The sequence below is a fragment of the Macaca mulatta genome, chromosome 14, assembly GCF_049350105.2.
Source record: "Macaca mulatta isolate MMU2019108-1 chromosome 14, T2T-MMU8v2.0, whole genome shotgun sequence".
Taxonomy (NCBI): Eukaryota; Metazoa; Chordata; class Mammalia; order Primates; family Cercopithecidae; genus Macaca; species Macaca mulatta.
The window spans coordinates 32,801,419-32,825,724 of record NC_133419.1 but is presented as its reverse complement, the minus strand read 5'-3'; the positions used below and the strand labels follow the sequence as shown (position 1 = coordinate 32,825,724).

The 24,306-nt window shown below is 45.1% G+C and overlaps 1 long non-coding RNA gene across 3 annotated transcripts; it reads left to right on the top strand.

The window, feature by feature from the left end:
* Positions 1–35: 35 nt before the first annotated feature.
* LOC106993284 (uncharacterized) lies at positions 36–23,790 on the top strand. Of its 3 annotated transcripts, none has more exons than XR_003722591.2 (6): positions 149–287; positions 16,795–16,871; positions 17,924–18,230; positions 19,798–19,950; positions 22,926–22,974; positions 23,639–23,790. It is a non-coding gene; the product is annotated as an uncharacterized LOC106993284 (long non-coding RNA). The 3 variants fall into 3 exon arrangements; XR_003722590.2 differs by having other exon boundaries at positions 23,636–23,790; XR_001439485.3 differs by lacking the exons at positions 19,798–19,950; positions 22,926–22,974; positions 23,639–23,790 and having other exon boundaries at positions 36–287; positions 17,924–18,491.
* The last annotated feature ends 516 nt before the right edge of the window (positions 23,791–24,306 follow it).

The following is a 24,306-nucleotide window of genomic DNA, read 5'->3' as shown; positions in this document are numbered from 1 at the left end:
AGCTCAAATAAGAGGGGCCGGCGGCGCGGGGAGGAGGAGGAGCCAGGAGGCTCGGCCGCTCCATTCACTAAGCAGCCCAAGTCCGGCAAGGCAGCGCGCGCTGCTCCTTGGGGGCGCCCTCGCAGCGCGGGTGGGGGCGGGTCCGAGGGAGCGTCTCTCTCGGAGACACCCTCCTCTTCAACCCCACACCCGCTCTCAGCTGGCCGGTGTGGCACAACCCTACCCCCACCTCCCCTTCTTGGCCCTCGCCAGTGTGGGAGCCTCGTCTCACTGGAGAGTCCCTTCAGGTAAGCAGTGAGTCCGGGCAGGGTCGAATGCGGTGGGAGTAGAGATGGGGTTACTAATCTAAGAGAGTGGTTCGGAGGGAGGAGCAGGTAGGTTCCAAGAGGGCGGGAACTTCAGGAAAGCGCAGAGAGAACTCTCTCAGGCTTCAGAAAAGTGTATACTCTTACTTTGCACCCTTGAGTCTGGCTCTTGCTTCTGGAGCCGTCGGGTAGGGGGTGGCCATGATCTTGGGGTCACCGGGGAGAGAGGTGGCCCTTTGTGGCTTCCAGAGGTCGGTACTGAAGGCGAACGTGCCTCAGTTGGGTGGCCGGGAGTTGCACCAGTTATAACCCGGGCGTGTTTCGATCCGCTGGTAGTTGTTTACTTGGTGAGGTTTGCGCCCGGCGGAGGGCGGTTGCCGTATACCTAAAATCGGAGTCAGCAGCAGTTTCCCTTTCCAGTGAGGAATATCAATTCTTCTACGGTTAAGCCGGGAAAACAGCGGCTAGTTTGGGAGGGAAGAAACCCCTTGGGCAAACGCCCAAAGCCTGCGTATATTCCGGCCGGAGCATCCTGGCGCCCAGTTTGGGGAGGAGGGGTGAAGGGGAAGATCTGGATACGAGGCCCGGCAGGGAGAGGGTAACTCCTGGAGCCACTCGCCGAGCACTGTCTGCGACCCCAATCGAGGATACCATTCTGGTTGCTCAGTGATTGACCAGGAGGCGGAAGCCAGTTAGGGGGACCAAGAAGTGGAGTAGGGAGAGCCTCCATCGGCCCACGGATGCGAGGTAGTGTTCGAATCTTTGGGAGCTCGAAGAGCTTCGCCAAATCTGACTTCCTTCATCTAGTCTCTGTTTGGCAGCCCCGCGCCCCAGAGCAGGTGTTTGGGGCGGGAAGGGGGGTTGTTTTGGTTTGGTTTTTGGATCTTCTAAAGGAGTCAGGATCTATTGGGAAGGAACCCCTAGGCAAGGAGAAGAACTGGGAGCCCGGAGCGGAGCGTGTTTCAGAGGTGCGTATAAAATCCCAGGGGCGCCAGGAGGCAGCAGCGACGGCGCAGCGTGGGACAGCCAGGCGCGACGGGAGGGAAGCAACCGGTTGCAGTCCGGCCTCCTGTACCTGGCTGGCCCGGGCTGGGGCTCCAAGCTTTCCAGCCAAACATGTGAAGCAAAGTAGTTGTAGTTTGACAGAGTGGCGTTTCAATAAATGACATAGTCATTTTTTACGCTTTGGTTTTTTGCTTGCATTGCGTAAACGTTCTCGCTATTAAATTCTGGCTGCGGACCCGAAGTGTGTGCGGGTCCAGGACTTAGTCGAAGGGCGCACTTCTTGGGGATGCGCATCTCGTAGGCGCAGGAGACCCTGAGGAACTTGAGCCCTCCGCTTGCCCCCCAGGCCACCTTTGCTGCTTGACTTTGCTTCGTCTCCACTGAGAAGTTTTTAAAATCATTATTGAGAAAAGAAAGGTTCTCCAAGACACTGCCCCTTACGCTGTCTGCCCAGTCCTCTCCCACACGCTCTATCCCTAAACCTTTCGCGGGGCTCAGGCGTTTGGTTTGTTGAGTGGAGACACGACTCGCGAGACAAAATTTAGGACCCCCCAGATCCTTGTATCTCCCTTCCTTCTCTCCGCCTATTATTTCTACTTGGAAGTCGTTTTTCTTAACTAGGACTCAAGCACTGAGGGATGAGGAGCCCTTTATGAAAAGCCAGGGGCTTTCATTTTCAAAGGAAAAGATAGAGATTGTTTCTTCTTTTACCATCCTTGGCCCTTTTAGCGGGGGGAGAGGAGGTTATCTGAAGGGAGGGAGGCAGGCTTGAATGTGAGTCTTTGTGAAACCCAGGTAGGGCAAAGACACGTAAATCTCTGCCAACATTTTTTAAAAATAAGTTTTTGCCCCGGATTAAGGGGTGTAGGGGTGGGTAGGAGGAAAGGGGAGCCAAGGAAATGTAGGACTCCTCTCTCCTCTGCCATTTTCTCAGAATCCTTGTGGGGGGGGGGAGGGGAAGAGCACCGGTGCGAACCCCGGGGTGCCCCCTCGCCCGACTTCGACTTCTTTGACTTAAGAGGTGGGAGGAGTTCCCTGCAGCCTGCGGGGCCGAGAAGTAAGTGCTAAACTCAGGAGCCGCAGTCGGAGGACCCTAGGGACCCGACAGGAAGTCTCCGTTCGACCCCCACGGATCCACATGCCCGGAAACCTAGGCGACCCTAAGCCAGCGCTGGGGAACTGACGTACTCCTGCTGTCTCAGGGCGCTCCATGACTCTCTCTCCTCTTCTTTCTTGGGGATAACGTTCTCTGCGGGAGACCTGAGGTTACCCAAGGGGAACTCGCCCTCTACACTGGCCTTGGCGCCCTGAGATAAGCACCAGGACTCACAGCCTAGCTCGAAGGCAGGTAGCACCTTCACCCGCCGCGGAAGATAGGTGCTCTCCTGCACCTCCTTTAGCTCACGAGGCCCGCCCTACGCGAGGTCCCAGGGAAAAGCAGGCTGTGGAAAACTGGGCGCTCCCTTATTTCACCCACCTTCTTACCCCTGTCAGCTCCGAGATCTGTGGCAGAGGTTCCTGGTCTGAACCACCGATTGGTAAAGAAAGCTGCAGATTAAACTCCTCGTTTTACAGAGAAGGAAACTGAGGCCCAGACAGACGAAAGAGAGGCAAGCTATGGAGCGCAGCGGTAAAAAGCAAGGGATTGGTGGCCCCAGAATGGAACCTCAGCTCTGCCAGGTAACCAACAGCTGTGTGACCCTAGACGAGTTCCGAAGTCTCTCTGAGCCTCAGTTTCCTTACTGGTCAAACGGGATAATGGGATACTAGCGCCCACCTCATAGAGTTGTTCTGAGGATTAGATAGGAGAATAGTGTTGACCTTGGACTCAATCAGCTTTACAGTTTTTGTTACTACTACTGTTTAAGGACAGGAAACAAGTTAGTGGCAAAGCCGAGCTGAAACCCAGGTCTCTCAACATCCGGTTGGAGGTTTTACCCACCACCCTTCTGCCTCTTTAGAGCTAGTAGGATGCAGAGGCAAGGAGAGCCCCTGGAAAACCGTGTGGCGTTGATACACTGGCAAAGCGCAGGCATCTCCGCCTCGAAGGTGCATAATTATTGCCATATGAAAAAATCGAGGCTGGATGGGAGCAGGGCAGTGAGGATCTCTCAATCCCTACTTTCACCCCGGAGCTGTTCACTACATCTGACCGAGCGCGGAGCTGGGCTGCTATACAGCCGCAACCCCAGGGACCAGTGCGCACGCCCGGGCCGCCCTCCGGGAGACACCCTGCGGCCGTGGACAACTGAATAAACACCCCAGAGCACTGCGATCGGTCAAGGGCGGTGACAGCCACCCTGCGCGCGGGGCCCGCCGGCTGTAATAAAAGAGTGGCTCGACCTCGCTGCCGCCTGTCGCGGGAGAGGAACAGGCGTTCGACTAGCACCTCTCTCCCGGACCCGCGCCCGGAGCCCCACGCGCAAGACAGCCCTACAGCTAGCTGCTGCTCCCCTCCCCGCCGACTCCAACTCCTCGGAATCTGCCCACTCGGGGCTGCGGGGCAAGTGTTTAGGTTGGTTCCCAGCCCCGCACTGGCGGTAAAAATTTCAACATCATTTCTTTAATTAAAAAAAAAAAAAAAAAAGGCAAGGGAGGAGCTTTTCTGATAACTACTCCCAGCTTCTTCTGATCATTTCAAAATGAACTCAATTTTTTTTTAACCAGTCCCTACTTACGGTTCTAACTCTCCTCTCTGACCCTGTCTGGGGGCCAGGAACCATTAGGTACTGCCGAGTGCGGTGCAAAATTTCCCCCTTTCCCCCAGTTCGCAGTGCCTGGAGCCACGGGGTTACCCGTCTGTTCTGATGCCACCGCGAGATGGTCCCCGAGCTCCCCGAGAGTCCTCAATGAAAGGATTCCGCGGCGCTGCCTCTATTATTATACCGTAAATCTTTTTAAATTCTGGAACTAATTATATAGAGGATATGTCTCAATTTGTTCTGCATTAATGCCACAGTGGGGATGGAGGCCAGGCCGTGGCCAGAGCAGATATGTAGGCCCATGAAATTGATGAACTGAGAGTTGCTTCCAGTCCTGAGCGCACCATCTGGAATTCCAGTCTGAGGTTACAATTAGAACTCCTGACCCCAGATTCAACTTTGCAAACAACAGGAAAAAAAATGGGGAAAAGAAAAACCATGAGAGAGGGGAAAAAAATTATTCTGCACCTGTAAAAAAAAAAAAAAAAAAAAAATCACACAATCTTAAAATCTTTCCATCTTAGACAATTCTTTCCAAGTATTTCTTTTGTGTTTTTTAACCTGTAAAAGATAACGGGATATGTTTTATAGACTGGATTTTATCTCATCCCCTTTCCCTCTCCCAACTGCCCTCAGTTTAATAGTTGTCAGTTTTACCTCAGTGTTGAATTTAATTATATAGGAACAAAATATTCCTCAGTAAATTAGCTTGCTAAATATTCTGTCACATTTACTTCCCCTTTGAGAAATGGCTTAATTACAGAAATCTACCTGCGTCTAGGAACTTTTTTTAACCCTTTTTTTGACTGCCATTCCAGCTTAACTGTAAGCAGAGATTTTATTTGTGCAGTAATTTTATTTGTGTTCTAAATAAGTTTGGCCAATTTCTTATTTCTTTAGTAACACCCTGCTTTATTTTCCTCTCACTTTGACCCCCTGAAGAAAACGAAGGACCAGGCAGTGCTGGAGAATCTGTTAAATTTATTAGCATAAATGCTTAGACAAAACGAGATATAAATCATTCAGATGTATTAAGCCATAAAGTATCCCAATGAAGTCAGTCCCTTGCCAGGGTCCTGGTGTATAAATGTTCATATAAAACAAGGTATCAGTATTATCTTTCAAACTGAATATATGTTGTACAAGTATCCAAGGTTGAGTTAGGAATATGGGGGGAGGGTGCAGCAGGACAGGAAGGGGATATTCTTTAGAGCAGTCTATAACATAGTGGTGGCTCAGAAAGTAAGGTGGAAAGGAAAAATCTCAACCGTTTGCATTTGGAGTCTTCTTAGATAATATGTTTTTAAAGAAAAGTATGCAGGATATATTTGAGAGCAAAGGAATAAGAGGAAACAAAAAAAAAGATGACTAGAGGGAGAAAGGCATTGCTTTCTGTAGAATGCATTTCCTCCAGAGGTCAGTTTAGCTTCACAAAAATCCACCCGGAGGAGGCACTGACTCTTCATTCAGATTAACGGATTCGCCAGTAGTGAAGAGCTACCTGGGCCTTCCTCTGGGAACTGGGATATGCAGCCGCTGGTCAGCAGAAGGATGTGTATTCATTAGTGGTGGAAGAAGAGGAAAGCGCCCGGGAGTGAGGAAGGGCAATGGACAGAATTCCTGGCAGAGGCTTACCAAGACAAAAATCAGACACAATGTTTAAGCAGCAATTGCTCGTGAAGTTCCTAACCGTGGCTCTCCGTAAATCTTAGCAAATCGGGGCATTCTTTGCCTTTTGGAAATGATTGTTTTCAAGCCTTTTTAAAAAAAAGTCAAGTTGTCCACCAGAAAAATGGAATAGCTCACCTTCCCCATCCTTTTTATAAAGCATCCTTTCGGTGCCATTCATTCATTCACTCACTCTCCATGCAACAAAAATTGTCTTGCACTGTAGCAGCAAGTAGGAGCACAAGGTATTGACAGGTTCACCCTGTTCTCACAGTTTTTTTTCCAGTAGGTATGACAGATACATTACAAGGAAACAAATGAAATATTTTCATATTGTAGTAATTGCTATAAAAGAACAAGGAGATCTGTAAGACTAGAGAATGACTAAAGGTGAGATGGGAATGAGGAGCAACAGACAGCCCTCACTTCCTTTTGCCTTCTGCCCACACTCACATTTCAGTGTGTTTAGGAAGTATTCCACCTTACTGTCCAGATGCAGGAAGGGTTTGAAGGATTTGGAATGGTTGGTCTGGATAAATCTCTGCCTACAAGACTGGGCTTTAGGGAATCAGCAGGGCAGCTGTTTAAATAGCTGGCTTAAAATCACCACTAGTTGAGTGACTCTGAAAGCTATTTAACCTGTGAGAAACTTCGTTTTCTGCTCTTCAAGATAAAAAATAATGGCAAGTTATGAGGACTAGATAAGGTAAGGCATGTAAATTTCTTAGCCTTTAGGAAGCACTCAATGCATGTTGGCTATTATCTATATAGACATAAATTCTATGCTTCTAATTAATTGGTAAGTTATAGGCTTAGTATTGATATTGGTGTGAATTCAGAAAAGGTAGTAATCTTCGTTCTTGTTGGATCAGGGAGAAGGGCAGGAAGAGAAACCTTTCTGTATCTGACCTTAAACGAGGTTGTTGCCATCTAGAAGGAAATTTAAATCATTTTGCGCTACATCAGGACCCTAAAACAGGAAATATGTGGCTTTTGCCTGAAAATCAAGCTTAGGTTTCTTCTTTTAGTACAGAAGTCTATAGGTTAACAGTCTGAAAATCTTAGAATTGCATTGAAAATCTTAGAACTGCATTGTTCCTTAGAGCCACATTTCAGGTTTGCAGCTTTGTCCAGGATAAATAATTCTGGGGTAGGTATAAAAACACCTGAACTCAAGTCCTATCTTTGCCAGTTACGGTGATCTTAGGGAAATAGCTTCAGCTCTCAATTTTTCAGTAGCTTTATCTGTAAAACGGAGATGATATAAAAGGAAATAAAGCATCCATAGGTGATCTGAAAACTATGAAGTGCCGGACAGTGCAGAAGACCATCACAGCATTGTTACATGTGAACGTGTGGAAAGGAGTATGTCTATTCAGAACACTGGGGCACATTGCTTGCTCTCACGGTTCCTCATTTTTAAGTGAGTATACTATCTTTCATGCACGGCTGTTGTGATAAGTAAGTGAGATCATATATATAAACTTTCAAAACAATACATAGCATAGAATGTGTGCTATCTAAGTGTCACTGCTACGGTTATTGTTACTGTTCTCTGGCCATCTTGTTGGGCCAAGGGTTGAACCTTATAATTTTCACATAGAGAGCTTCTTACTGTAGAAGTTTACAATAGTATAGAGAGCAGGGCTTTGGGATCAGATGACTGGAATTTAAAGCCTCCTCTGCTACTTATTTTCTGTATGGCTTTGGGTGACTTCCTTATTTTCTCTGAGCTTTAATTTTCAAAACTGTAAAACGGGGCTAATGATACCACCACCGCACAGGGTTGTTTTGAGAACAAATTAAAACACAATATGTAAATTGCTTTCATAGTGCCTGGCATATAGTAAGAAATCAATAACTGGTAGTTATTAAACCTCCAATTTTTCTAATCAGAAAATATTAGCTATGACTTAAAACAGGTGAGCCTGCAAGAGCTTGAATTACAGCATGATTCTGAACAAACACAGAAAGTAATTTCTATCTTCTTTTAAACTCACCTATACCACACTGAAATCTCACTCTTTCACATATGAAAGACTTTGCAACCAAGGCACTGACAATGATTTCCTTTTTGACTATGAGCCTTTAGGTTAAAATTTTGAATCTCATTTATTTTTAATGGGTTTCTTTACAAAATACCCAGTGTATGAAAAGGACATTGGTAATCCCATGTTTTTCAAAATAAGCAGGAAATTGGTTTCAGCCAATGGGGAGAAAAAGTAGTTTGATCCTCTTCCTGGAGTTACCACATAGCATTTATTAATAGCACTGTAAACGGTCTGGAACACAGTATCAGCTTGCTGTTCAAAATATGACAAAAGTTTATGAGAAGTTGCTTAAGAAAAACAAGATCTAGTCATTAGAAATCTGACACTGGTCAATAGTACATTTATTCCAAGTCTCCATAAATCACAAACAAATGAAACTTCTATTGTGATCACTGTTCCAGATCTAAAAGAAGCGCCCCCCCTTACCTCGGAAAAATTAAATACATTTTAGAAAGCCCAATATTTTTTTCTCTACCAATAGAGGTTAATTACAAAATTTCCCAAGAAATGATAAATATTAAACTCTAACCAACAGATGTGACACAAGATAAATAAGAAGCACATAAGTTAGCTTTCATTCTCTATGTAGGGCACATGTTTATCTTTAATTATCCCCAACCTGGGAATGGCACAAATGTTATCTCTTTTATTTATTATTTGTATCTAGAGTGACACCACATTTTGATTTTGCCCAGGACAGTCTCAGCTTAAGCTGTTGTCCCAGCTTAATTATTAATTTCTCTCCATTTACTCTCAAAGTATTCTACTTTTGATGGTAAATAAGGACTTCACTTGCTTAAAATTTTGTTTTATTAAAAAAATGACAGATTTAAGAAAGCCATTGGAACAAGGGTAAAAGATGGGCTAAGTGGGGCTAATGAGAAGAAAAAAGATTGAATTAATATTAGAATCAAAGGATGCAGATAGTTACTATAATTGAGCGTAATACAATTCTGAACTTCCTGACAGCCAAGTAAGAAAGGGGAAAATAGCACTGGTTATGTATCTTTCATGATGCAATAAAGGGAAGTAACCTAGTTTTTCAGAAGAGATGAACTTTTTCTAGTATTAAACTCAAAGAGGAACTTGCCATACTAACCTTTCTATAAGAGTTATCAGACAATGGTTAGTGACTTCAGCAATAATGTTTCAAAAGATGCAGCGACATTCTCTGGTAGTTTATTTCAACCCAATGTTCACAGCATTAAAATTATGGTTCTGTAAACTCTTAAGAGGAGAGAGGCAATATGTAGTCACTTTTTGTAGTTTTCTGGGAGATCTGACCTGATTCAAATTAACCTGATTTGTTAATTTTTAGAGTGTACCTATTGGGGGGTGTGTGTGTGTGTGTATGTATATATATATATATATGTGTATATATATATATATGTAGAGAGAGAGAGAGACAGAATCTTGCTCTGTCACCCAGGTTGGAGTGCAGTGGCCCGATCTGGGCTCACTACAACCTCCGCCACCCGGTTCAAGAGATTCTCTTGCCTCAGCCTCCCAAGTAGCTGGGATTACAGGCACCCACCACCCCACCTGGCTAATTTTTGTATTTTTAATAGAGACGGAGTTTCATCATGTTGGTCAGGTTGGTCTTGAACTCCTGACCTCAGGTGATCCACCTGCTTCGGCCTCCCACAGTGCTGGGATTACAGCCGTGAGCCACCACGCCCAATCTGGTAATTTTTTAAAAGCATCTTTTATTCATTAATCATCAGTTAACTTGAACACGAATCCAAACGCTGCGAAGGACCTGACCATTGTTCTCCAGAATCTGCGAACGATTTGGTGAGAGCTCTTGGGCAGTGGTTGTTCCCAACTGAGATGATTTGCTCCCCAGCAGACATCTGGCAATGTCCAGAGATATTTTTTGTCACAACTTGCAGTAAGATAGGATCACTAGATGCACAGTCCTGGCATCTAGTGAGTAGAGGACAGGGATGCTGTTAAACATTATGTAATGCACAGGACAGACCCCCCAGAACAAAGAATTATCCAGCCTAAAATGTCAATAGTGCTGAGACTGAGAAACTGTGCCCTAGGGTACTGTTAGAAGAACGGATGGAAGGCCAGGTGCGGTGGCTCATGCCTGTAATCCCAGCACTTTGGGAGGCCGAGGCGGGCGGATCACAAGGTCAGGAGATAGAGACCATCCTGATTAACACAGTGAAACCCCATCTCTACTAAAAAATATAAAAAATTAGCTGAGCGTGGTGTCGGGCGCCTGTACTCCCAGCTACTCGGGAGGCTGAGGCAGGAGAATGGCATGAACCCAGCAGGCGAAGCTTGCAGTGAGCCGAGATCGCGCCACTGCACTCCAGCCTGGGTGACAGAGCAAGACTCTATCTCTAAATAAATAAATAAATAAATAAATAGAAGAAGGGATGGAGACATCGTTTTTAGCTGGAGTCAAAAGAAAAAAACCTCATGGGGAAGGGGAGTTGGGCTAGATTCCTCCATCCCACCCAGTGGAGCTGGAGGGTGTCCCTCCCCAAGCTCAACAAATGTCAGGAAAAAAAAAAAAAATACAAGAATAGGCAAGTCATGTGGAAATGCAGTCCACAAAGGGAATTGTGGACAAGCCCATTTAACTAGAAAGGAGGAAGAATCTATGTAGAGCAGTAAGAAAGAAAGCCAGATAGCACAGGCAAATTTAGGGCAAAGAGTTTCTGTTCTGATGTTATGCTCCAAGATCCCTAAATATTGCCGGTATTTTTTAAAACCACACAAATCAAGGGCAGCATAAACTTTTATGTTCCCAGAGATCATCTTTGGAATACTGGCTTATAGTGTATATGAGGATATGCACGTATTTTGCTTCCTCTCCTCCACATCATTTTTTACCACTTACATAATAGGGATTCCTTGGAACTCAGTTTTATATCACATTAAATTTAAAAATGGGTGCCTACTTAAAAATACAACCTATCAAGGCACAGAAAATTCTGAACCACTGCTGTAATGAATACATCATAGGAATCTCCATTAAGAAATATTATTCTGACCTAGTTCTCTGGGTTATGCTGCAGATTGTCCTTCTCTTGACTCATGGAATGCTTTGTGAGAAAGAACTACAAAGCCGGGTCCCTCGATATTAGCCATCTCACCCTTCAAAGTTCAGCCAGGAGTGGGACAAAACCCTCGTCACCATGTTGACATGTTTACTTCTGGCCTAGGAAAATACTGCTGTTGCCCAATTTGGCTTCCCAGTCCATTCACTTGCCTGGAGACATATATTTTATGCTTTCCTTTGATGATTTACAAATAAATTAGCTTGATTCACTAAGGTCTGCCAGCATATATGCGTTACTGGAGAAATCTGAGATGTTGAAAAAGTATTGTAATTTATTGTATCCCAGTACTTTCTTAAGAAAATTTCTTAAGAACCAAATAAATATCATCAGCTAGTTTATATACCTGACATATTTATTGCAGTATTCCCGCTGAGCACTTCCCATTGTCATGTGTTCTCACACATTGTTTTCACAAATTGTGTTTTGAAAGAAGTCAAGGGAAATTCAGGCCAGAGAAACAAGATGTTATCTTTTGGAAAGGATGAGCCCACTCTAATGGAAGAGGATAATCCATTCAGAGGTTTGTGAAGCCAATAACCCCCAGTGGGTGTGATAAATCCACAGTGTCTGAATCCAGAATTTTGCACTGGGACCTTGAAGTTGCATGAACAATTTACTCATGTTCCAAACAAACACAGTGTATCATTATTATTATTGGATAAACATGAACATCTGTTAGGTCAAGTTTGCCCTATTTCCTTAAAGGCAACTGGAGTCCCTGAACACAGTTCTCATATGTCTATCACAAATGGATCTGAGATGGGTGTATGATGCCAAAGCAGCTCCTTGACCATCTCTGTGTTTGGAAACCAGATTTTAAAAAGAAAAAAAGTCACCTGTTCATCTGAGGTGGGTAACATGCCTAGAGAGGGCCATAGAGACTGCAGTTCCCTTCTGAATCCCATCAACAGAGCTCTTGTCAAAAGATGAGAATATTTGAATCAGCCAGCCTTGTTCGTTTTTAAAGCAATGTTGTACATATTTTAAGTAATTATTTGGGGCAAGAGGAATCTAAGTGTCACCATTCTGTTGTCCTAACTCAGCCTGGCACCTTCCCAGCTGTCACTCAGTGGGCACAGGATGCATAGGACGATTTCTCACCAGGCTGAATCAGCAGGTTGCAGCAGGTTACAACTGCAAGGGACTTTACAAAGCTTCTAATCCTACCTCTCATTTTTCAGATAAGATATTGATACGATCTGCCCAAGATCATGCACTTAGTTAGTGGCAGAGCTTTGCCCAAGGCCAGGAAATAAAATCTATCCTTCTGGAACAGCATTCATTGGTTTCCACTTACCGAGTACCTTTTACAGGCCCAGTAACTAAACCAGGATGCACAAACCTGGCTCTCAACTTGCTTACAGTCTGGCCGTGCTTCAGGATTGGGTCATCATTGAGGCAGGATGTGCAAGTTCTTGTAAGAAGTATCCTTATGGCCAGGTGTGGTGGCTCACATCTGTAATCCTAGCACTTTGGGAGGCCAAGGTGGGCAGATCACGAGGTCAGGAGTTCAAGACCAGCCTGGCCAACATGGTGAAACTCGTCTCTACTAAAAATACAGACATTAGCTGGGCATGGTGGCAGGCACCTGTAATCCCAGCGACTCGGGAGGCTGAGTCAGGAGGATTGCTTGAAACCAGAAGGCGGAGGTTGCAGTGAGTGGAGATCAGGCCAGAGCAACTCCAGCCTGAGCAACAAGAGTGAAACTGTCTCAAAAAAAAAAAAAAAAAAAAAAAAAAAAAAAAAAAAAGAAGTATCCTTGTAACAACCCTCACTTTTACTAGATCCAAGAATTCTCTCCAGTTGCTCCCTGTGTTATTCAGGGAGACTGAAGTCCATTTCATTAAGTTTCACAGAGAAGGCCCCTGGTGAGTATGTAAATAATTCGCTTATCACTATATTGTGAAAATTAGGAAAGCATCCTCCTACGTCACGGAGGAAGACCTGACGTATAAAGATACCTCAAGTACTGACAGCATCTTTTTGCCTGAATTAAGTCAATGATGCCTCATACAGGTTTAGCAACAAGGATACCCGAAGGGGGAGCTCTTCTGGTTTGGAACTGTATTGAAGGGACTGGTTGATCAAACCCCAAAGCACATGTGTTTTAGAGCTGCATTTAGTAGCACAGTCAAAGGAAGATAACCAGAGGGCCACACGGAAATTGCTAATCTTCTTTACCCTGTATTATTTGCCTATTTGATGCTGATGAAATCCTGACAGCATTGGGGTTGGGGGGGGGTGCGGTGCGAGGGGGAGTGAATATTACGCAATGTGCAAACATGCAGACATTTACCAAAGATCAAGTTCCAAGATGTAAAAATCAAACAAAACTCTCTCCTAACAAACAAACAAAAAACTCCTAATTTGACTCCCAAAAGACCTGAAAAGCATTTCAAACGTGTCCAGTAAGGCATTAAAAATAATTAACCCAGAGAGGAATAACTCCCTTGGTTGTTTTGATGTATTTTTGTCTACAAACAAATTTTCTAAACCTCTGCCTTGGCTTCCTTTAAAAGGTCTTTAGAACAAAAGTACTTAGGGTGACCCCAGGATTACTGAGCAACAGTAACCAAGGATGTGGATGAGGCTGAAAAAGATAAAAACAGATGATGCACTTTTTGATGTCAACTCTAAAATATTATATAATTAAAACAGAATAAAATGCAGAAGTTTAGAAACAAAGAAATAATCCTATGGAGAAAATTAGCAAGCTCATTTAAGAGAACGTTAAGATTTTTTTTAAAGCATCCTATAAAATCACTCTTATGCTGCCCAGATGGCTCTGGGGGGTGACTTCTTTATGTAATTAAAGTTCGCTGTCCTCCTCTTTTCCTCCTCCTTCCCTCCTCCTTCCCTCCTCCTTCCCTCCTCCTCCTCCTTTTGTTCCATAATAGTAGTTATTATTATTAGCCATCACTAATTGAGTGTCTAGGCTCTCTCGTACATTCCCTCCACTTCTCACAGCAACCCTTTCAATTAGAGGTTGTTTGCGGTTTCCTAGATGAGGAAATGGAGGCTGGGAGGTTTGGGTTTCCCACAGTTAGCCATGTAGAATGTGGGGTAGCCAGAGAAGCAGTCTTCAGTTTCGAGGACCCAGCATCAGAATTCCAGAAGGAAGTGAGGTGGAGATAAGGAAACGGGAAACCTCTTTGGCATCAGCGCTTGGGATAGCTTATGCTCAGAGTCAAATCTACTGTGCGGTCCAATTATGCCAATGTCCACAGCCCCAAGTACAATTAAATTGCATTGCCACAGAATCTGTTTTCACCGTACAATGTCAACTAAAGTCCGATCCACCTGCTTCTTGTTTGTATCAAATTCTAGCATACCTTCTTCGTACAGTAGCTGTGCTGTGTGCCTGAAATTATTATTTTTTTGTTAAATACAGTGAACAGTAGTGCCAGTGCACTGTGGGGGAGTTGCAAAAAGAATTTGCTATTTCCGGGAATCTCAAGGTGATGTTGTTTTTCTTCAGTATCATTCCTCTCTCTCCCTCTCTCTGAACTTGAATTTTCATCTGCCAGGGTTTAGTAGAGCGGGGGGGGAATGCGTGAGCACACCAATATTGTATCTCAATAAAGCAAGAGCCAGCTCTACTGAAACGTCCACTTGGATTTTTAACATGGTAGCTCTCAGAAGATCTCAGAGCTAGGCTATTTATGATGGTCACAGGGAGAAGAAAATGCAGAGGTTTCCGCATTTTTAGAACCCAGAGGCTCATAAGTAGCACTGAGTTAAGGGAGCCAGACTGTGTGCTGCTGAAGTCTTCATCCTTTCTCTCTGTGCTCTTAACATGAATCCTGTCTCTGCTCTTCTCTTTCACAGTGACCTCTCATTTACTGAGCTGGGCCTTCTCACTCTCACCTCTCCCTTCCACACCTTCCATCACACAAGCAGTCCTGAAGGACTGAGCTAATGGAATATTGCAAAGAAAAAAGGAAAATGGCTTCACGGGGCAAACTGGCACCTTCCACATTTGTTAAAAGACAGAACTCCATCAAGGTTGATTTTCTGGGCTTCTCGTGTAGTTAGATAGAGGAGTTAGATACCCCAGGCAGGGATTCAGATGCTCAAAACTGAAACAGTTCTGGCTGTTTGAGAACATCAGGAAGAGAGCCAGAGATACTCAGTCAGGTATTTGGGATCACATCTCTTCTAAGAAATGTGCCTTGGTTCCAGTTACTCCTTTATCTTTGGCAACGAGCACCAGGGTCATGAACTAAGGACTGTGGGTGGAACTTGGAGCCAGGGCCAGAGGATGCCCCACCCTGCCTGTCAGGGTTTAACCCAAAAAAGCAACAGCAGTGTTCCTCACCCAGGATACCCTTCGAGGGTTAGAGGCAGGTAGCTTGCCACTTGGTCCAGCTTTCTTCTGCACCCCTTCAGGATACATAAATGAAACTTTGGGGCTTCCTTCGGGCCATTTGGCCTGTTTGTGCTGCAGGCAGCCATTGGCAGGCTAGCAATGGCAGGAGGTTACTAATGATAAAGAGTAACTACCTTTTATAGATGCTTCTTAAATGACTGGCACCACGTTACAGGTTTTCTTAGATTATCTCATTTGGGGCCGGGCGCGGTGGCTCACGCCTGTAATCCCAGCACTTTGGGAGGCCGAGGCAGGCGGATCACAAGATCAGGAGATCGAGACCACGGTGAAACCCCGTCTCTACTAAAAATACAAAAAATTAGCCGGGCGCGGTTGTGGGCGCCTGTAGTCCCAGCTACTCGGGAGGCTGAGGCAGGAGAATGGCGTGAACCCGGGAGGCGGAGCTTGCAGTGAGCCGAGATCGCGCCACTGCACTCCAGCCTGGGCGACAGAGCGAGACTCCGTCTCAAAAAAAAAAAAAAAAAAAAAAAAAGATTATCTCATTTGATCCTCACAAAAATCCTGGGTGAAAAGTCATTTTAAAATTTTCATTTTATAAATGAGACATGGAGAGCTGGTCATTTGTCCAAAGTCCCACAGCTAGAATATGGCAGAGCTGGCTGGCCGCGGTGGCTCACGCCTGTAATTCCAGCACTTTGGGAGGCCGAGGCGGGCGAATCACAAGGTCAGGAGATCGAAACAATCCTCGCCAACATGGTAAAACCCTGTCTCTACTAAAAATACAAAAACTAGCTGGGTGGGGTGGTGCGTGCCTGTGGTCCCAGCTACTTGGGAGGCTGAGGCATGAGAATCGCTTGAACCCAGGAGGCCGAGGTTGTAATGAGCCAAGATCATGCCACTGCACTCCAGCCTGGCGACAGAGGGACATTGTCTCAAAAAAGAAAAGAAAAGAAAAGAAAATGGCAGAGCTCAGATTGAAGTGATTCTAAAGCCTTTGATGCTAATTGCTATAGCGTCTTAGAGGAATGAGTAAAACCATTCCCTGTCATCCGGGTACCAGTGTTAGTCAAGCTTCTGTGGAAACACATTCACGTGGGGCAATCGAGGAACACTTAATGAACGGTCTGGTTTTTTGTTTGGTTGGTTGGTTGGTTAGTTTTTTGAGAAAGAGTCTCATTATGTTGCCCAGGCTAGAGTGTAGTGGTGCAAACTCCGCCTCCCAGATTCAAGTGATTCTCCTGCCTCAGCCTCTCAAGTGGCTGTGACTACAGGTGTACACCACCATGCCCAGCTAATTTTTATAATTTTATATTTTCAGTAGAGAGAAGGTTTCGCCATGGTGGCCAGGCTGTAATGAAGGGTCTATTTTAAAAGGTGTAGGCAGGGTTAAGGGAAACGAGTGAGGGGTAGTGAAGTCCCCTGGCTCCAGACACTATAGGGAGTACGTTACCATCCCTGTGGCTGAGAAAGGAGGGAAGAGGAGGGAGTGGTTCTGGAACCCAGACAGAGGAATTGAAGTTGCTGGAGAGAGTGAAGAAGCCTACTGTATAAAAAGGCCGAACTTCTGAAAGGAACATGGTTAACTTGAGCTGACTTAGCAGGGAAGGAGCCAAGGAACACAGAGCCTGACCTCATTCTTCTTTCTCCCTCCAGGCTCTGCCACTATTTCCCATTGGCCAAACCCTACTGGAAGTGGAAGGCTAAGAAGTCCACTGGTGCAATCCATACAGGTCAGTCCCGGGGCCCAGCGTGGGATGAAAAAAGGCGGGGATGCACTTGAGGGAGCTTTGTGTATCTGAAAATAACTTTATTCTAACCTTTTCTTGACTGATATTTAGCTGTTTATATGATTATACATTGAACATATTTTTTTTCTCAGACTTTGCAGACATTGCTCTTTGCTGTTAACTTCTAGCATTGCTTTTGAGAAATCCAAATCCATTATGAGTCTTGAACCAATATGTGCAACTAACGTTTTCTCTCTAGAAGTTGATAGGCTATTATCTTTATGAGTTCACTAAACTGCCCAATTCAGTTTCCAATAATCCTTGTTTAAAAAAAAAAAAAGAATCAATCTACTTAGTAAATGATCCCAACAAATTTTAGAATGGTAATTTACAAGGACAGAAAAAGGTATTACTTATTGATATTTGAAAAAATCACTTTTCCCTTTAAGCAGCATTTAGAACACAACCTAATGTAGGTCTTGAATTGTAAATTCTGTGGTAAAAGGCATTCTTTGGGCAAATAATGTTAACAATGGGGAGAAAACAATTCATGATTGCGGGAGCATCCAGAATTATTTTCTCCTCAGCATCTAAAATGTCTTAGTTATCCTGTCTTCACATGAAATTGCTATTGGGGTTCCTGAACACAGGCCCAGGTCAGTACTAAACAACGTGTGTCTCTAGAGCAACAGACCCTTCAAAACGCAGACCTACCAGACATTTCTCTTAGAAAAATAGTGTATTGTTTTTGTACTGAGCTTACTATTTTATGTAAATATATTTTAGCTGGGAAGAGAATGTGCCCTGTTATGGGAACCCACCATTCAGTATGTCGTGGCCCCAACACAGAACAATTGGTGACGGAAATTCTTTTGTGAGTTGTAGGCTCCTGATGGAGCCTGAGTTATTTGGCAGGAGATGATTTCCACGGTTTGTGAACACTGAAGATGAGACTGGCTTGGGGGAGACTGGCTAAACTGCACAGCCAGTAAGACCTGCTTCCATCAACCCACAGCAGTTCTGACTTTTTATTTTATTATCTTTTCTAACAATAGAAAAGAAACTACCACAGGGAAGAGAGAAAACGATGGCGTTTTGACAAATGGAACAAAGATGGAGTGTGACTGACAATTCAGGTCAGAAGGAAAATTAAGGCACAGGAAGACTGATGTTGGTCGGCCTCCTTGACAAGAAGCAGAAATTCAGGGGAAGGCGTCCAGCCACATGCGAACTGGCTCAACACTGGCCATTTTGTTTGAGCAATTTTGTTGAATGTTTTCTACAAAAGAGCACTTTTTCTCGGACTTCAAACATCCTTATATGCAGGATGAACACCACACACTGCCATCATCCCCTGGAGTAGTATCCTTGAGACCTGAGGAAGGGAGAACTGGAGGGAAGTTGTGGGACTCCACTGAGAAATATGGTCCTTTGTCTCCTTGGAGATCTTTGAGGATGGTTCAGATAAAGTTGCTGCCAGTGGAAGCAGCTAGGCTCAGAAACCTCTAGTTGCCCTTTCTAGACTTGTAATCCTCTGAAAAATGGAAATTAGGAAGCGTTCATTTATGACCTTGAAAAAAATCGTTTACAAAAGTATATTATATCAGTAAAACGAGCTGGAAAGAGGGTTTATGTGAAAGTTCATGGGAGAAACACAGCTATTAGCACGCATGCCATTCCCCACCTTGACCTCAGCAGGAATGTGTAAATTGTAACATATGGAATGTAAGCCCTGTCGAGATGTTTCATAAATCTGCCTGGCAATGAGCATCACAATAGCCTGCATGAGAACAGGCCCCAGAAACGGAGAGACAGTGAGTATTGTGCCTGACAAGGTCTAATTTTAATAAGTCCAGATTCTGACAATCGAAACTTCCCACACAATGTTCTTTAATAATATTATTTCCTGACAAAGGGGCACTTTTTCATGGGACTCAGCCCAGGTAATCCATCCGTCCATCCATCCATTCATCCATCCATTCCACATATATCTACTGAAAGCCTACAATATTGCAGGTGGCATGCTAGGCACTGCAGATACAGTGGAGGACAGAAGGGATGGTGTGTTGCCCCTATAGGGTTCACTATATGTAGGAAAACAGATATGAAACAAATAATAGAGTTTGAGACCAGCCTGGCCAACAGCATGAAACCCTGTCTCTACCAAAAATACAAAAATTAACTGGGCGTGGTGGCGGGCGCCTGTAATCCCAGCTACTCAGGAGGCTGAGGCAGGAGAGGCGGAGGTTGCAGTGAGCCAAGATTGTGCCATTGCACTCCAGCCTGGGCGACAAGAACTGAACTCCATCTTCCAAAAAATAATGATAATAATTTTATAATTACAATTTTGATCAATGCTGTAAAGGAGAATAATAGCTTCTACTGATAGTAGCACTCTGCCAAACTTTCTACATGCATGATCCTAGTTAATCCTCGTAACAATTCTCTGCAGTAGGTACTACCATTAGCCCCATTTTAGACATGAAGAATAGAGACATGGAGGTTTACATGGATCTCCCAAGGTCACACAGCTCTGGAGTGGTGGAGTTGGATAAAAGTCAGTGTGAGTCCCCACCCCAAGTTCCTGATACCATGCTATTTTTTTTTTAAATAACCTAGGTGAGGAAGTGGTTGCTGATTTAGATTTGAAGCTTAAAGAAAACATGTTTCAGGATGAGATTTTAGGCCAAGCCTCAAGGATAAGTAGGAATTAACTGGGCAAAAGAAAGTAGCAGAAGTATTCCAGAATTAGGGAATTGCATGTCCAAAGGTCCTGAGGCAGGAAGGTGGTTGGCCGTGGGTGTTCATGAGGAGGCCAGTGTGACAGGATTGGGTGGTATGTGGGGCAAGGCTGGAGAGGCAGAAAAGAGTCCGAGTAGGTGGGGCCTTGTAAATCATGTTAAGATATCTTGAACTAAATCCTGACCAGAGTGGGAGCTCCTGGAAGACCTGACTATCTGGGGCTGAGTGGTGTGGCTCCAGGCAGAACTACTGCTGCAGCCAGGAAAGGAGACTCCCCACGGGAGACTAGCCTGTTCCTGGGCTCACTTCTCACCCCTCCTTCCCAGCATCTTCCATAGAAGTGAGTGGATTCTATATACTTCTCCTTTAACAGACTTCTGCCCCCTGGGCCAGTTAAAAGACAATGATGTCAAGAAAAGACTGGCAAATGCAGAAGTTCATTCAGCACTGAGATCTACTTAATATTAATCTCAGTGGCTGGGCGTGGTGGCTCACACCTGTAATCCCAACACTTTGGGAGGCCGAGGCGGGTGGATCACCTGAGGTCAGGAGTTTGAGACCAGCCTAGCTAACATGGTGAAACCCCGTCTCTACTAAAAATATAAAAATCAGATGGGTGCTTGTAATCCCAGCTACTTGGGAGGCTGAGGCAGGAGAATCGCTTGAACTCGGGAGGCAGAAGTTGCAGTGAGCCGAAGTCATGCCACTGTACTGCAGCCTGGGTGACAAAGGGAGACTGTGTCTCAAAAAACACTACATATATTAATCTCAGTTACCACCATTAATTTTGGCATGGCCCAAACTATGGAATCCCCATTAAAATTTAAAAAAAGATCCTCTCCAACTTTCCATGTTAAAAGTGGCAGTTTTTTCTTACATTCCTAAGACAGATAACCTATTACTACGTGTATTTGTTTTATCAGTTCTTTCATTTATCCATTCATCAAAGATGTGCACATCTACTATGGCAGACATGAACCATACCAAAGTAAACATGACTGGGGTCCCTGTGCTCTCAGGGCTAGACAGAGCCTGGTTCCAGGGGAGCACTCGCACCACACGATGCCATTAGCCCCTGGGGTAGGCAGAATAATGCTCCCTGCCAAGAGATCCATGCCATAATCCCGGGAACCCGCAAATACATTAGCTTACATGATGAAAGGACTTTGCAGATAGGAATATGGCATGGGCTTTGAGAGGGGGAGATTATCCTGGATTACTTGAGTGAGCCCAATGCGATTGCAAGAGTTCTTTTATTTATTTTTTGTTTTTTGAGATGGGTCTCACTCTGTCGCCCAGGCTGGAGTGCAGTGGCGGCCATCACAGTTCACTGTAGCCATGACCTCCTTGGGCTCAGGTGATCCTCGCACCTCAGCCTCCTGAGTAGCTGGAACTACAGGCGCACTCCACCACCCCCAGCTAGTATTTTTTGTTTGTTTGTTTTTGTTTTTGAGATGGAGTCTCGCTCTGTCACCCAGGCTGGAGTGCAGTGGTACAATCTTGCCTCTCAGGTTCAACTGATTCTCATGCCTCAGCCTCCCAAGTAGCTGGAATTACAGGTGTGCGCGACCACTCTTGGCTAATTTTTGTAGTTTAAGTAGAGATGGGGTTTCACCATGTTGGCTAGGCTGGTCTCAAACTCCTGACCTCAGGTAATCCGCCTACCTCGGCCACCCAAAGTCCTGGGATTACAGGCTTGAACCACCGTGCCGGGCCTAGTTTTCATGTTTTGGTAGAGATGGGGTTTTGCTGTTGCCCAGCCTGGTCTCGAGCTCCTGGGGTCAAGCCATCCACCTGCCTCAGCCTCCCAAAGAGCTAAAATTACAAGTGTGAGCCATCAAATTGACTGCAAGAGTTCTTATGAAAGTGGGAGAGGGAGGCAGGAGGATCAGAGTCAGAGGTGTGAGGACAGACACAGAGTGGTGCCATTGTTGGAAGGGGCCAGGAGTTCGGCAAGACACGCAGGCTCAGGGAGCTGGAAAGGGCAGGGAACGGATTCTCCTGGAAAGCCTTCAGAAGGAGATGCAGAGCTGCCAACACCTCAATTTTAGCCTAATGAGACCCATTTGGGTCTCTGGATCTCCATAACTGTAAAATAATGAATTTGTGTTCTTTTAAGCCATTAAATGTATGGTAATTGGTTGCACCAGCAATAGAAAACAAGTATCCACCTGACTCGAGCCAGGACCCGGCCCGAGACAGACCTCCCCCTTAATCCCTCACAGTTTCCCACTGGGCCCGGATGTAGCTTCGCAATTGTTCACAGCCCAGACACCTACTTCCAATCGATTGGTGAGAAAGTGACTCACCTGCTATCCTGCGGGACCTGTACAACAGTTTATATTTGATTGTGACCCCTCCAGCATTGTCAAATATACACACATTAGCCTGGAACATTTTTTTAAATAACTCTTACAGATCTGAGTTCCTAAAGCAGCTGCTTACACTGCTATGTGTCCTTGGGCAAATTACATACATCTCTGCGATTCCATGTGTTCATCTCTAAAATCAGAATAATATTAATCATCTAGCATTATTGTAAGGATTAAATCAATTAGACATGAGAGCATTAAAAATGGCGCCTGGCACACAGTAAGCACTCAGAAATTTTAACAATGGTGATGATGATTGTTATTATTTCCTACAGCATTTGGCATGAGACTTAAAAGTCCTTTTTTCTTTCTTTTTTTTTTTCTTTTCTTTTTTGAGATGGAGTCTCGCTCTGTCACCCAGGCTGGAGTGCAGTGGCATGATCTCAGCTCATTGCAACCTCTGCCTCCCCGGTTCAAGCAATTCTCCTGCCTCAGCCTCCCTGGAAGCTGGGATGACAGCCACACATCCAAAGCCCGGCTAATTTTTGTATTTTTTTTAGTAGAGATGGGGTTTCATCATGTTGGCCAGGCTGGTCTCAAATTCCTGACCTCAAGTGATCACCTGCCTCGGCCTCCCGAAGTGCTGGGATTACAGGCTTGAGCCACTGCGGCCGGCCAAAAGTCCTTTTTTGATTACTCGGTCTACAATGTGGAAAATGCACTAGAGGGGCAAGTTGACAGGAGCCAACTGGGGGAAGACTGAATTAGGGTGATGATGGCTGAAATGGAAAGAGGTGGATAGACTTGAGAAATACTGCAGAAGTAAAAATCAACAAGGCCTGTTGATGAATTGCATCTAGGGGTTGAGGATGTACCAAGGATGACATAGTCAGAAGCCTTATAATGATGTGTTAATACAGTGTAAAATAAACCCTTAGTTTGAGCTTCCCTCCCCTCTCCTACCATCTTTTCCTATTGTGATATCTCTCTTCTTTCTTTCCAGAATAAAGAAACATCAGAAATATAAAAACCAGGACCAAAAGGAGGCCCAGGTACAGGAGCATAAAACATCTGGCAACATGTAGCAAAAACAGGAGACTTTTTTCTTCTAACTGAATTTTGGCCTCTTGGTGCCAGTATGTGAAAAAGGCCTTGTAGGCCAGACGCAGTGGCTCACACCTATAATCCTAGCACTTTGGGAGGCTGAGGCGGGCAGATCATAAGGTCAGGAGTTCCAGACCAGCCTAGTCAACATGGTGAAACCCCGTCTCTACTAAAAATACAAAAGTTAGTGGTGGCGCATGCCTGTAATGCCAGCTACTTGGGAGGCTGAGGCAGGAGAATTGCTTGAACCCTGGAGGTGGAGGTTGCAGAGAGCCAAGATCGTGCCACTGCACTCCAGCCTGGGTGATAGGGTAAGACTCCGTCTGAAAAAAGAAAAAGGCCTTGTAATTGGCCAGAATGAGGGGAAGTAAGACAAGAGAGGAAGAAATATAAATATAACTAAAATGTTTGAATTGATTGTTTTTTTGTTTTGTTTTGAGACGGAGTCTTGCTCTGTCGCCCAGGCTGGAGTGCAGTGGCGCGATCTAGGCTCACTGCAAGCTCCGCCTCCCGGATTCACGCCATTCTCCTGCTTCAGCCTCCCGAGTAGCTGGGACTACAGGCGCCCGCCACCACGCCCAGCTAATTTTTTTGTTTTTGTATTTTTAGTAGAGACGGGGTTTCACCATGTTAGCCAGGATGGTCTTGATCTCCTGACCTCATGATCCACCCACCTCAGCCTCCCAAAATGCTGGGATTACAGGTGTGAGTCATCGCACCCGGCCAATTTTTAAAAAAATAAATAAATGTGTAATATAACCAGATGGCTTGTTTTGATTTTTTTTAAAATGCCTGTAATGAGATTGGACTGGGGTGCAGGAAGCAGACCAAGAATAGAGGACCCAGGCTCGTTATGGCTCTGCAGGAAATAGCATGGGTCCAGGGACTCATGGGGAAAAGGAAAACATCTGCAGATGGAGTCAAGAGAGATGGTTTGTAACCACCAATGAGCATTTGACGAGGAAAGCTCCATAACCTCCCTACTCAGCCTACCCTGCAAGGATTCTATGAGAGGCACCTGTATTCACGGACTCTGTGAAGCTCTAGGGAATCCTCAGGAGAAGCCTATCTTACTGGCACGTGAGAATCCTCCAGGATCTCACCAGCCCCACCAGCTTGAGAGTGGCCCCAGAAGGACCTTCTGCCTCTGTCCTCCCAAAGTGACTCCTATTAAAGGCAAAATGTTTCCGAGTCAGCCCACCTTAAATGGCTGACTAGTAAAATCTATTTCTGCATGCAACAGAATACATTTTTCTTCCCCTCCCTTCTGCCTGGGTCTG